Source organism: Mobula birostris, chromosome 13, assembly GCF_030028105.1.
Source record: "Mobula birostris isolate sMobBir1 chromosome 13, sMobBir1.hap1, whole genome shotgun sequence".
Classification (NCBI taxonomy): domain Eukaryota; kingdom Metazoa; phylum Chordata; class Chondrichthyes; order Myliobatiformes; family Myliobatidae; genus Mobula; species Mobula birostris.
The window spans coordinates 40,246,333-40,259,397 of NC_092382.1; the positions used below are offsets into that span (position 1 = coordinate 40,246,333).

Here is a 13,065-nt window from a genome sequence, read left to right on the forward strand (position 1 = left end):
AGGATAATGGATGAATTGAAGGAAATTTATATTAGGCAGGAAACGGTGTTGGATAGGCTGTTGGGTCTGAAGGCTGATAGGTCCCCGGGATCTGATGGTCTGAATCCCAGGGTACTGAAGGAGGTGGCTTTAGAAATCGTGGACGCATTGGTAATCATTTTCCAATGTTCTATAGATTTAGGATCAGTTCCTGTGGATTGGAGGGTGGCAAATGTTGTCCCTCTCTTCGAGAAGGGAGGAAGAGAGAAACAGGGAATTATAGACTGGTTAGCCTGACGTCGATTGTGGGAAAGATGCTGGAGTCAATTATAAAATATGAAATTACGAAACAGCTGGATAGCAATAACAGGATTGGCCCGAGTTAGCATGGATTTACGAAGGGGAAATCGTGCTTGACTAATCTTCTGGAATTTTTTGAGGATGTAACTATGAAAATGAACAAGGGAGAGCCAGTTGATGTAGTGCATCTGGACTTTCGGAAAGCCTTTGATAAAGTCCCACGTACGAGATTAGTAGGCAAAATTAGGGAACATGGTATTGGGGGCAGAGTACTGACATGGATTGTAAATTAGCTGGCTGACTGAAAAGAGTAGAGATTAACGGGTCCCTATCGGAATGGCAGGCGGTGACCAGTGGCGTACCGCAGGGTTCAGTGCTGGGACCGCAGCTGTTTACAATATATATTAATGATTTAGATGAGGGAATTAAAAGTAACATTAGCAAATTTCCCGATGACACAAAGCTGGCTGGCAGTGTGAAATGTGTGGAGGATGTTATGAGAATGCAGGGTGAATTGGACAGGCTGGGTGAGTGGGCAGATGCATAGCAGATGCAGTTTAATGTGGATAAATGTGAGGTTATCCACTTTGGTGGTAAGAGCGGGAAGGCAGATTATTATTTAAATGGAGTCAAGTTAGGAAAAGGGGAAGCACAGCGAGATCTAGGTGTTCTTGTGGATCAGTCACTGAAAGCAAGCATGCAAGTACAGCAGGCAGTGAAGAAAGCTAATGGTATGATGGATTTCATAACAAGGGGAATTAAGTATAAAAGTAAAGAGGTCCTTCTGCAGCTGTACAGGGCCCTGGTGAGACCACACCTTGTCATGGTCCAGATCGGGGTCTCTTTTCATTTACTCCGTTTATGTTTCGATCCGGACCGTTGACTGCCTGTTTCCCTTTGGTTCCATATTTTCCCGTCTCCGTCGGCCTTGGTGATTAGAGGCAATTTACTCTTGGCTGAACCGGTAGTTCATAGTCTCCGGCTTTCAGCTGTTCGGCGCGGGAGAGTGTGCAAAGTCACTAAAGGTACGGCGTGCCAATGTCATTTGGCCGAAGCAAGTCTAATCTCCGCCCGAAGCGAGTGCCGGTAATTCGACTTTCCTCACCGGAGCACTCCTGTCAAGTTACCTCGCCAAAGCGAGCCTGCAAAGATTCCTCACCGAGGTGGGTCCGTCAGTTAACCAGCCAGAGGGAATCAAGAACCGCTGTCTACTGTTCCCGGGCCGAGTCGAGAGCTCCCTCTACCCGGAGGCTCCAAGTCATGTCCTGGCTCTGGGGGCATTCAAGTACGAAGTCAAGTCCTGTTCCTGGCGGCATCCAAGTTTCGAGTCAAGTCCCTTCCCTGGCGGCCTGTGGTTCCTGTCCTATCCTCCTCCCCGTCCGAATCCCTTCTCTGCCCCTCTCGCCTCTAGTCTTCGTCTGCAGCCCTCGCCGGCACCTCGGTCTAGTTCTATCGCTGGAGCTAAATAGGTACTGCCTGGTGTTCTTTCGTGTTGGTCTTGTCTTGTCCTCACCTCTGTGGGTAAGTCGGGTCGTCTTGCTGTTGCCCGGTGGGGGGGTCATGTCTTGTCGTGTCTTGTCCTCACCTCCGTGGGTAAGTTAGGCCGTCGTGCCGTTGTCCCGCGGGGGATCATGTCCTGTTTTGTCTTGTCCTCGCCTCCGTGGGGTAAGTCAGGCCGTCTTGCCGTTGCCCCGCGGGGGGTCATGAGTCCCGGCCCTATGTCCTGTACCCAAGGAGGGGTCCCGACTGTGTTCTGTGTATGTGTCCATGGTTCCATTACCTGCTCTCCCGAGACCGAGGCTCTGTGTTCCCATGTTCCTCCTCTCCCTAGCCCATGTCACGTCCTTGCCTGGTTCTGGGCTCCGAGCCCGAGGCAAGACCCAGGTACTGGGTCCTTGCCCAGTCTCTGGCTCGGAGTCCATACCCTAGCCTCTTCATGTCTCCTCTAGTTCTGGGATCCGATTCCGAGTCCAAGCCCAGACCCTTAGTCCGAGCCTAGTCATAGTCCTGAGTCCTTGTCCAGTTCGCTATTCCTGCTTCTGCCTTGCTTTCCTTGTATCAAACAATAAACTCAATTTAAGTAACCTCACAAGATGTGTCTAGCATTTGGGTCCACCCTTGCTCCCAATGCCCCCGCCATTGTGACATCTCTCCTATTGGACACTTTCCTATTGGCATTTTCCGCTTATCATCCCAGGCCATTTATTTCGCTCCTCTATTCCATCCACCTGGCGCCATCTAACACCTTCTAGTTTGTTCTCCTCTCCTCCCGCAAACTTCGTATTTGGGCATCTTCCCCTTTCCTTTCCAGTCCTGTTGAAAGCCGTGACCCGAAATGTCGAGCGTTTATTCATTTCTATTGCTGCCTGACCTTCGGAGGTCCTCCAGAATTTTGTATGCGCTGCGTATTGATGCAGTCCCTCGTATAGTAAACCGCCTGTCATCAAATTCACACCACTATGAAGCAAAACAATTCAGTCACTGCACACATATCTCTGAAATTGGTGCAAATACTTAAACCGACAGAGCATCTACATTCATCGCATTTGTACCAACAATGAAATGGGCTTTTCAGATGCTCGAAATTGGTAGCGTTGCTAACAGTGAGGTAGATATTCGTATTTACTTATTTGGTAATCTTAGCCGTCCTTTCGCTGTAAATACAACAGAACAATATATATCCTATTTATTTTTCCTGATGTGTTAACTCGATGTGTTGAATGGTCTGAACTGAACGGCACATAAAAAGAGCCTTTCACTATGTCTTGATGCTGGTTGCAGTCAAAAGTCAACGGGTCGTCAGATATGCAATGAAATTGATCAGTTTGTCTGCTGGTCGGAGAAGGGCAGGCACAGATAAATACCGTCCATGGATGACAAGGGCTGGGAGATTCACAAAGAGTGACGGCGTTCTCGTGTTGTAGAGAAGGACAAGAAAACAGATGTTCAAACACAAGCAACGTTTTCAGACGCCGGTCGATAACTTGCTGCTGAACACATTCCGAATATCTGCCTTCACTGACCAGAAAGGTGAAGACATAAGAATATATAGTTCTTCACAAACAAGAGAAAATCTACAGATGATGTAAATCCAAGAAACACACACAAAATTGCGTATATAATATTTGCCTGATTAGAGATCTTAACTTACCTGCTGTGAATGCAATGGAACCGATGCAGAGGGGTTTTACCAGGAACATGGAACATTTCAGATATCAGTGGGGGATCCTTCATTCCCTCCTTGAAGCGGGGGAAGATGAGATGCTTCATACAGAAGCTTAAAAAGTATTGGCGAGGTACTTGTGTTCACTATGGTAACCATGTGTCCATATCAGCTGCATCTAACACGATGGACACAGGTTTAGTGGAAGTGTAGGTTTCAGAGGATGTCGCGTAATGTGTTGACGTTCTTTGTTCCATTCTGACGTAATGCAATGACGCGACGATTTAATTGGACATTTGCCGGCCGAGGTTACTGTACTTTCATTGTTCACAACGAGAAACATTATAACAATAAACACACTGAGTTTGGCTGCTCAATCTACGGAATACTTGTCTACGCGGTTGATCCCGAGTTCCCGATTAATGCTGAATCCACTGATATCAGGAATTTAATCTCCGTCTGCGGTGGGGGACATGTGCGTTGATGATCCTGCCGCCTTTTGTTTCCCTCGTGGTTTCATTTCCAACCGAATTAGAAGAAGATTTGTAAAATTTGATAATAAATGTTCATTTAACCTGAAGTTATACCCGCTTGAGCTGAAAGCGAAAATCGATAAGGAGGTTCATCGATCAACCTTGCTTTTATAAGATGAAACTTGCTCTTATTAGTCGAAGCCTTAAGTTCAAGAGTGAAGGGGTTATGTTGCAAATTTATAAAACTCTGATTAGGCTATTTCTGGAGTATTGCATACAATTCCGGTCGCCCAACTGTAGGAAGGAAGTTCAGGTTTTGAAGAGGTTGAAGAGGAGGTTTACCTGGATGCGGCCGAGTTTAAAGGGTATGTGTGTTTATGGAAGGTTGGATTAACATGGTTTGTTTTCTCTGGAGCACCGGGAGCTGAGGGGAGATCTAGTAGAGGTTTAGAAGATTATGAGAGGAAGAGTTAGAGTAGACAGGGTGTGTCGGTTTCCCAGGGTTGAAGTAACTAATACCAGATGACATGCATTGAGGATGGGAGGAGGTAGATTCTGGGGAGATGTCAAGGTCAAGCTTTTTTGATCAGAGTGGTGGATGCCTGGAGTGCACTGCCCGGTACGGTGGTAGAAACAAAAACATTAGAGGCCTTAAAGAGATCAGAATCAGAATTCAGAAAAAGAATCGGGTTTATTATTGCCGGCATGTGTCGTGAAATTTTTGTACTTAGCAGCAGCATTTCAAAGTAATACATAATATCGAAGAAGAAAATAAATAATAATAAATAAGTAAATCAATGATAGTATACGTATTTCGAATAGATTGAAAATCGTGTAAAAATCAGAAATAATATATATTTGAAAATTGATGTAGTGTTTATGATTTCAATGTCCATTTAGAAATCGGATGACAGAGCGGAAGAACCTGTTACTGAATCGCTGAGTGTGTGTGTTCAGGCTTCTGTGCCTCCTGTCTGATGGTAACAGTGAGAAAAGGGCATGTCCTGGGTACTGGAGGTCCTTAAGCTTTCTGAGGTACTTCTCCTTGAAGATGTCCTGGGTACTTCGTAGGCTAGTATCCACGATGGAGAGGAACAAATTTTACAAACCTCTGCAGCTTCTTTCGGTTCTGTGCAGTAGCCCCACTCCCCATACCAGACAGCGATGCAGCCTGTCAGAATGCTTCCCAATGTACATCTATAGAAGCTTTTCAGTGCATTGGTTGACATACCGAATCTCTTCAAACTCCCGATGAAGTACAGACGTTTTCTTGCCTTCTTTACAACTGCATCGATCTGTGGTGACCAGGATAAGTCCTCAGAGATCTTGACACCCAGGAACCTGAAACTGCTCACTGTCTCCACTTCTGATCCCTCTATGAGGATTGGAATGTGTTCCTTCGTCTTACCCTTCCTGAAGTCCACACTCAGCTCTTTCGTCTTGTTGATGTTCAGTGCCAGGTTGTTGCTGCGACACCACTCCGCTAGTTGGCATATCTCAGTCCTGTAGGCCCTCTCTTCTCCATCTGAGATTCTACCTACAATGTTTGCATCATCAGCAAATTTATAGGCGGTATTTGATGCGCACTTTTGATGACTCGATATTCACATGGATGTCAGGAAGATCGAGGGATATGGACAAGGTAGGAAGGAGGGATTAGAGTTTGAGTATCTTTGATTTGCTGTTTAGATGTCACGGCAATACACTGTGGGCCGAACGGCCTTTTCACGTATATTTCACGTATATTTCTGTGCTGTTTGCTCCATGATATTGGAATTTCTTCCAGTTTTCCTTTTCAGATATTTACAACCAAGTGTTTGCAGCGCTGGGCTCCAGTGGCGCAATCGGTTAGCGCGCGGTACTTATATGGCAGTACACGGCGGAGAAATGCCGAGGCTGTGAGTTCCAGCCTCACCTAGAGCACTTGTGATTTTAATGCTTGCAACGCCCAGGTGACTGCGCGTTTTTCAAGCTGAGCACCCTGTTTATTACTTGCATTTAACTTCGAAGCGATGCACCTTTGACCTTATTCACTAAAAGGCATGTGCCCGCGGGGCTGCAAACATTCTCCCTGTTTGCTTCTCTCGCTCAACACGCGTAGCCTCACTTCCCTTTGCTGAACGTGCCTGAACAGGTGGTTTCTTTGTTGAATCAGGACATCACAAGCCCAAAACATTCCTGTCTTCTCAATTCAATTAACCAAACAGTGAAACAACGAACCCGACCTTTCCTGAAGCCATGCCTCAGAAACGCTGTAATTGCACCTCGCCTTGGTTCGCTGTGTTGTCGATTAAGCTCAATGTTTACTTACAACGGCGAGTTGTTTCAGGCCCAAGCGAACAAAAGAGATATTAATCGTGGCGTCAATGGCCAGAAATGGTATCGAGATGCTGATATCTCTATCCCTCTCTCCCAACATGAAGCCCAGCATTTCAGGACAGAATTATAAAATAATTCTCACATGTCCCGTGTTCACCAAGCCTCTGTGAAAGAGAGGACAACTCTCCCGATTCTACTGACATGCTGAGATTCCGTTTCCAATGGTCAGATCCCTCTAGCTGCAATGCGATCCCTCCACTGCGACCTTTGATGTGACCTACTTGCCTGAAGGTTGTTGTTCCCAATATAATATTCCTTCACAATCTGTCGTATAACTGGCCTTTCATGTCTTTGTCTGGTTGCGATCCGACGGGTCAGATTGGAACATGATCATCAGTGTGATAGTGTGTCTGGTGTTAGTGCGGATTCGGTGTGACGACTGGCCGTGATTCATTACTCTACAACTGGTATCATCTCACAAGTAACTCCGGCTTGTAACGCGTCCTGTTGTCTATAAGTGTATCGGCACGTTGTTCAGTTACTTCCAATTAACTTGTAATCTGAGGTGATGAGAACGGACGAGAGAGACAGGGTGAGAAATCTTAAAGGCGCCGTTGAATTCAGTCCGTGAGCTGGAGCGCAGCCTCGTGGTAGGGGAAGGGGGAGATCCAAAATGATAGGAGGAGAGCGAGGGAGAAAAAGGAGAGAGAGAAAAATACACACACATACACACACACACACACACGTATGTGTGTGTGTGTATTCTTTTTCTCCCTCTCCTTTTTCACCCTCTGCCCCTCTCACTATACCCTTCGCCCATGGGCTTCACCCTCCCACTTTCCTTTCTCCCTGGACCTCCTGTCCCATGACCCTCTCATATCCCTTTACCAATCCCCTGTCCAGCTCTTGGCTCCATCCCTCCTCCTCCTGTCTTCTCCTATCTTTTTGGATCCCCCCCTCCCCCGCCCATTTTCAAATTTCTTACTAGCTCTTCTTTCAGTTAGCCCTGACGAAGGGTCTCGGCCCGAAATGTCGACTGTACCTTCTTCTAGAGATGTTTCCTGGCCTGCTGCGTTCACCAGCAACTTTTATGTGTGTTGCTCGAAATCCCAACATCTACAGATTTCCTCGTGTTTGCTGTTTGAATTCTTGCTGTATATAAGCAACATAGTTCAGTTACCTGTTACATGTCACGCCCTGACCAGCACCCCACAGGAAATTGTTCATGCATGTAACTGTATATGTCACATAAATGCAATAATTGTCATTGAAAGCGAAGAGGAACGGTGGGCAATGACTTGTTCTTATTGCTGTATTGCAGAGCAGGGTGGGGAGGGGGTGCCTCGGGTCATGGCTCAAAAGCGCAGAGTATTGAGCGCTTTGCACAGATTCTGTGGTGTAGTGGTTATCACGTTCGCTTCACACGCGAAAGGTCCCCAGTTCAATCCTGGGCAGAAACATCGTTTGGGCTCCAGTGTTTGGGATGAACTTGAAACGGAACTTTTCAGTTCGTGTTCAGGTTTACTGTCGTGGGCATCCAGGGTGTAAGTACATGAACATCCGCTTTTCCAGCAGTAGCACATTGTATTTCAAACCTGACAATGGTAAAGTAAAGAAAGAAAAAATAATAAAAATGATATATAATTTCCAGGAAAACATAAACGGATTTAAACATAAGTAGGTTCGTGGATGACGTAGACGGAGCAACGGGAGAATTAGCGGTTCGAAGCTATTGTCGCAGAGCGGAAGATGCGTTGCGTTTTCACCGGAGCGGACATCTCAAATGTTCCCATCCAGACAAACATCAGGAGCAAATACCGTGTCCTGCAAAATTTCAAAACTACTTTAAAATGTTAAATCGCTCCACATCCTTCCTGTAGTCAGGTGACCAGAACTAAGCACAGTACTCTAAGTAGGGTCTGACCAGGGTCCTATCCAAGACTATCCCTATTACATTTTCTGCACAAAGAAGTAACATTTGCCATTCTCCCATCCTCCCGTACTACTTCTGTGGACAGTGATGATGCAAATGTCATGTCCAAAAGCGCTGCAACATCTTCGCTCGCTTTCTATAATTACCTGGATTACATAGCTTCCAGCACCGGGAAATGGTTTATATTCATGTATTCCCAGCTTCTAGGTCGTACTTCTAAGTGTCTGCATGCCTCAGCTCACCTGCATGTTTTCGCTGTATCCACATTCATCAAGGTCTCACTGACTGGTGAATCCCGAAGCAAAGTATCAAAGTGTCACTGCCTCCTTGGACTACAAACAAGTTTCCTCTTTTATCTCTGATCTCTCCCACTCTCTCTCGTCATCCTCCTGTTTTTCACCTATCTTAATGCGGCTCTCTCATGCCTTCTCATACCTCCTTTTGATTTTTCTAAGTCCATTGTTAAATCCCTCCTGGCTACATTGTGACTTTCCATAGCACTGTCTGATCCTTTCTTCCAAAACCTTAAGTATATTTATTTCTTTTTCTTGAAGACGTGTTCCGTATCTCTTATCAACCAGGGTTACTTTACGGAGCCATCCGATCCCCGCCTCAATGAAAGAAGCTAATACTGAATCCCAATCAATGCTGCGTTAACGATCTCCATATTTCTCTTGTGCATTTGAAGGTACAAATCGCTTCCCAAAATCGGCTCCAACGTTCCTACCCAATAGTATCAATTAAGTGCATTCCATATTGTCTGCTGCTATCCCAGTGTAAGGTATTTCGAATAGCTGTGCTCTATCCATCTGAACTGCTGACACGCGGAGAGATCAGTTACCTGATCCATTTCACTTTCTGGTGACCCTAACACAGGATCGACTGTTCACTAGTCCACCTGCCCGCTACTTGTGCCAGGTCTCCTTCCTGTACACAACTGAGAAATTCTGTCACATCTAAACCTTTTAAACAGAGGAATTGCCGATGAATATCAGTGAAGTTTAAGGTGCCCGTGACAACAGCCGTGTTGATATAAGCAGCTGTGCAAAATCTATCTCCCGATTTGTCACTGTCTCTGTGTGTTGTTTTCGTTTTGGTGATGGGAGCTCTGTACAGAATACTCTCAAACGAGTGTTTCTACCCTTCCTACTTCTGAGTTCCACTCACAGTCTATTAGCATACAATCCCACCACATTGTCCCCGCTTTCCGCGCTGTGCTACTATGATGCTCTCCCTGTGTTTAAAAGGCTTTCCCTTTACTCTCTTTTACCCGACTATGAGAATCTTGAAACACCTGAACCTGTAGAAGTACGGAAATCATTCCTCCCCTTGTAATTGAATTGACTTTATTTCTTACATCCTTCACATACATGAGGAATAAAAAAATCTTTAGGTTACGTTTCTGTCTAAATGTGCAATATGCCATCCTAGTAATTTATAATAATTTATAATAAATGGAACAGGCAATGGAACATAGAAAAACATTCAAACCAGCTTGAGTTAGTCAGGCTAATGGTCTGGTGGATGAAACTGTCCTGGAGCCCGTTGGTCCTGGCTTTTATGCTGCGGTAAATTTTCCCGGATTATTGTCAGATCTCTGTAATAGTTTGGAATTTATTCATTTCAGGATGACCAGGCACATGATTGTTTGAATTTATGACGTACTTGCCAAACCTACTGAATTTTAAACTGCTTTATTCAAAAACTTCGCTGAATTGGAATTGGAGTTGGCGTTACCTACACAGAAGGCCATTTAACGTAAACACATATTTCATTCCATCCTTCAGCTGTTGTCTGAATTTCCTTTGTGTCAGTGTGTAGATACAAGTATTGGTGCACACACTAAGAATTTGAAACATTAATCCAGTTTGCTGCAGTATATATACCGGGGAACTGAAATATCTGTCCTGGTAATAGTAATTTTCCTCTTGCCATTTCATAGAATGAGCTATATAGGGCATCCAAAACAATATGAAATTAGTTGAAATTGCAAACAATAAGATCATCGATTTTCTGCGGTTTTCCAGCTCGGTATCTTTCTGTTTATCGCTGCTCTTCCGAAGCCCTCTGCGGGCTCTATTTGCCGCAATTATATGTCTTACTGTTAACCCATTGAAGATAAGAATTAAGCCGATTGGTAGCAATGGTGTTAAAATGCTCTCTCGTAATTCGAGTCCTTTCCACACGGGTGAAGCAGTGTATTCATGTGTGAAGGAGGAACGCCACGGGATGTTGTCAATGATGACGTAAGGTTCAAGCGCAAAGTAAAACGGGACACTTCTCCCGCAGCTCACTAAAACCACAGTCACCATGATGACCGTTGCTGTTCTCTCAGTGCAGTATCGTTCCCGCAGTTTTTCACAACATATTGCGATGAAACGGTCGAAGGTAAAACTGACCGTAAACCACACAGAACAGTCTCTCGTCACACCAAATAATACATTTGTCAGAGCGCATACAGGAGTGATCAGCGGGGATCTGGAATAAATGTAGATATTGTTGGTCCGGTCCACTAAAGCGAAAACTATAACCACTATCAGTTCCGTTGTTGCCGTTCCAACCAGGTAACGGGTGATGCATTTGGACAGTCCGCACTTTCCCCGAGATAGGATCACAATCGCCGTTAAATTAACTACAAGAAATTTGGAGAGAGAGAAACAGATTTATTTTATCCCATTCAGCGGAGCACATTCGCTTCTGACATTGAGGGCGGGACACCAGCTCGGCAGGTGAAATGGAGTATACCTTATTGAACGGGGAGATAGGATCATTCTTTTCTGTCGCTTCTTCTAGTCATTTCGAATCATTTGAACAAGAAGGTCACAGTAACAGCTGATGACATGTGTCACAATAAAACATGTTGTACGTATGTTCTTCTGAGCATATAAGAGAGATCGAGAGCAATGTTCCAGGGACCTTTGGTAATAAAAAGTTACCCGCCCAGAGGAATTTAGCTGCGGTTTACGGACGGATTGATGAGCGTTCATGTCCGGATTAGCAGAGAGTGGGCTGTTCATTCTTTGACTGTGACGGGTCTACTGCAGGGATTGGTGTTAGTCCCATTGCTATTTATCATGTATGTTACTGACTCAGATGTCGATGTAGAAAACTGAATCAGAAGAATTACGGACGACTCTAAGGGTGGGGCTGCTGTTCCGGCCAGGAACTCCATCCAAGCTTGCAGCTTGATGTCAGCTGGCTTGAAAACTGGCAGATGGCATTTAATACAGACAGTGTGCGACGGTCTGCGTTGTGAGGAGCGGTGCAACGGGTTTCGACGCACATATTGAATATGTGGACTTTAGTGCGCAGTATTTAAAAAAGAGACAAGGCGATACAGATTGATAACTCCAGGAAAGCGGCGTCACGGGCAAATCGGGTCGTATTGAGGTCGAATCACAGAGGCCTTCACAATCAGATCACTGAGTACACGAATCAGGACGTTTTGTTGAAGCTGTACAACACGTTGGTGAGACCGTACATAGAATATCGTGGGCTGTTCTGGCCATCTACTTACAGTTTTGAAATATCAATAAACTTCAAAGAGTGCAGCGATAATTTGAAAGGAAGAAATCGGGAAATGAACAGTGTGAATGCGCGCAGATCTTCTCCATCCAGGGTCAATACTATAGACACTATAGAGAGGGTGTGTGGATACTGAAGAGAGAGAGAGAGAGAGTGCATAGGAGATTTACAAGGATGTTGCCTGGATTGGAGGGCGTACCTCAGGAGAACAGGTTGAGTGTGCTTGGCCTTTCCTCCTCGTACTGACGGAGAATGAGAGCTGACTTGACAGAGATGTACAAGATGAAGAGAGGCATTGATCGTGTGAATAGTCAGAGTTTTTTTTGTCCCCAGGTTAACACAAGGGGGATATAGTTTTAAGGTGCTTGGAGATAGGTACAGAGAGGATACCAGAGGTATGTTTTTCACACGGAGAGTGGTGAGTGCCTGGAATGCACTGCCGGCGGCGGTGGTGGAAACGGGTACAATAGGGTCTTTGAAGAGCCCTTTAGACAGGTACATTGAGCTTAGAAAACCAGAGGGCTATGCGCTAGGGAAAGTCTAAGGAGTTTTTAGAGTAGGTTACATATTCGGCACAACATTGTGGACCGGAAGCTCTGTAATATGATGTAGATTTCTATATTCTATGTCATATCCTTTGAGAACATCTACAACTAAAGGTCATAGCTTGGGGAGAAAGTTGAAATATGCAAGAAGTATATGTAATAGAATTTATTCACTCAGAGGGTCGAGCGAGCGTGGAAGGAACTCCAAGCGTAACTGATAGATGCGGATTCAATTGTATCATTTTAGTGGAGGTTGTGTAGGGACGTGTATGAGAGAGGGACGGAGGGTGCAGAAAAATGGAGCGAGGCGGAAGATCACAGAGGGATGGCCTAGCTTGTACCTATTTTCTATGGTAATAATCTGCGACTTCATGACTATCTCTGTCCCATTTCTCCATTCAGTGTCTTCTCATTTTCCACTTCGTCACCAATCTAAGTATGTGCAGAATAGAGGGTGTGTTCAAGCTGACCTTTCAATCTCATTTCCTTCTGCTTTTGTAGTACAAACTATTGCGTGCCTATTGTGAAACTGGTACCGAAGAGCGGCCCTCGGCTTATTAGATAACCGAAACTCTCACCACTCTGCTTCCAGTGTGGAACTTGTACCAATGTGTGGCCTCGGTTGCCGGAGAAAGCCTCATGTCTGTATCTATCTGGGAACTGGTATCGATGTGCGGCCCACATGGGCAGAGGAGGGATGCTACATGCAATAGAACAGCAATGGTATGCGCCAGGAATAACAACAGCCATTGCTGAGGTTGTGAAAAGATGTGGCATCTGTCAGCAAAATACTAAGGCCCCAGGTCCGGCCACAGACGACCATATGCC

At 45.3% G+C, this 13,065-nt stretch overlaps 2 non-coding genes across 2 annotated transcripts; both read left to right on the forward strand.

Annotated features, from left to right (window-relative positions):
- The first annotated feature begins 5,744 nt into the window (after nt 1–5,744).
- trnai-uau (transfer RNA isoleucine (anticodon UAU)) lies at nt 5,745–5,838 on the forward strand. The gene is made up of 2 exons: nt 5,745–5,782; nt 5,803–5,838. It is a non-coding gene; the product is annotated as a tRNA-Ile (tRNA).
- A 1,783-nt stretch (nt 5,839–7,621) lies between these two features.
- On the forward strand, nt 7,622–7,694 carry trnav-cac (transfer RNA valine (anticodon CAC)). The gene has a single exon. It is a non-coding gene; the product is annotated as a tRNA-Val (tRNA).
- The last annotated feature ends 5,371 nt before the right edge of the window (nt 7,695–13,065 follow it).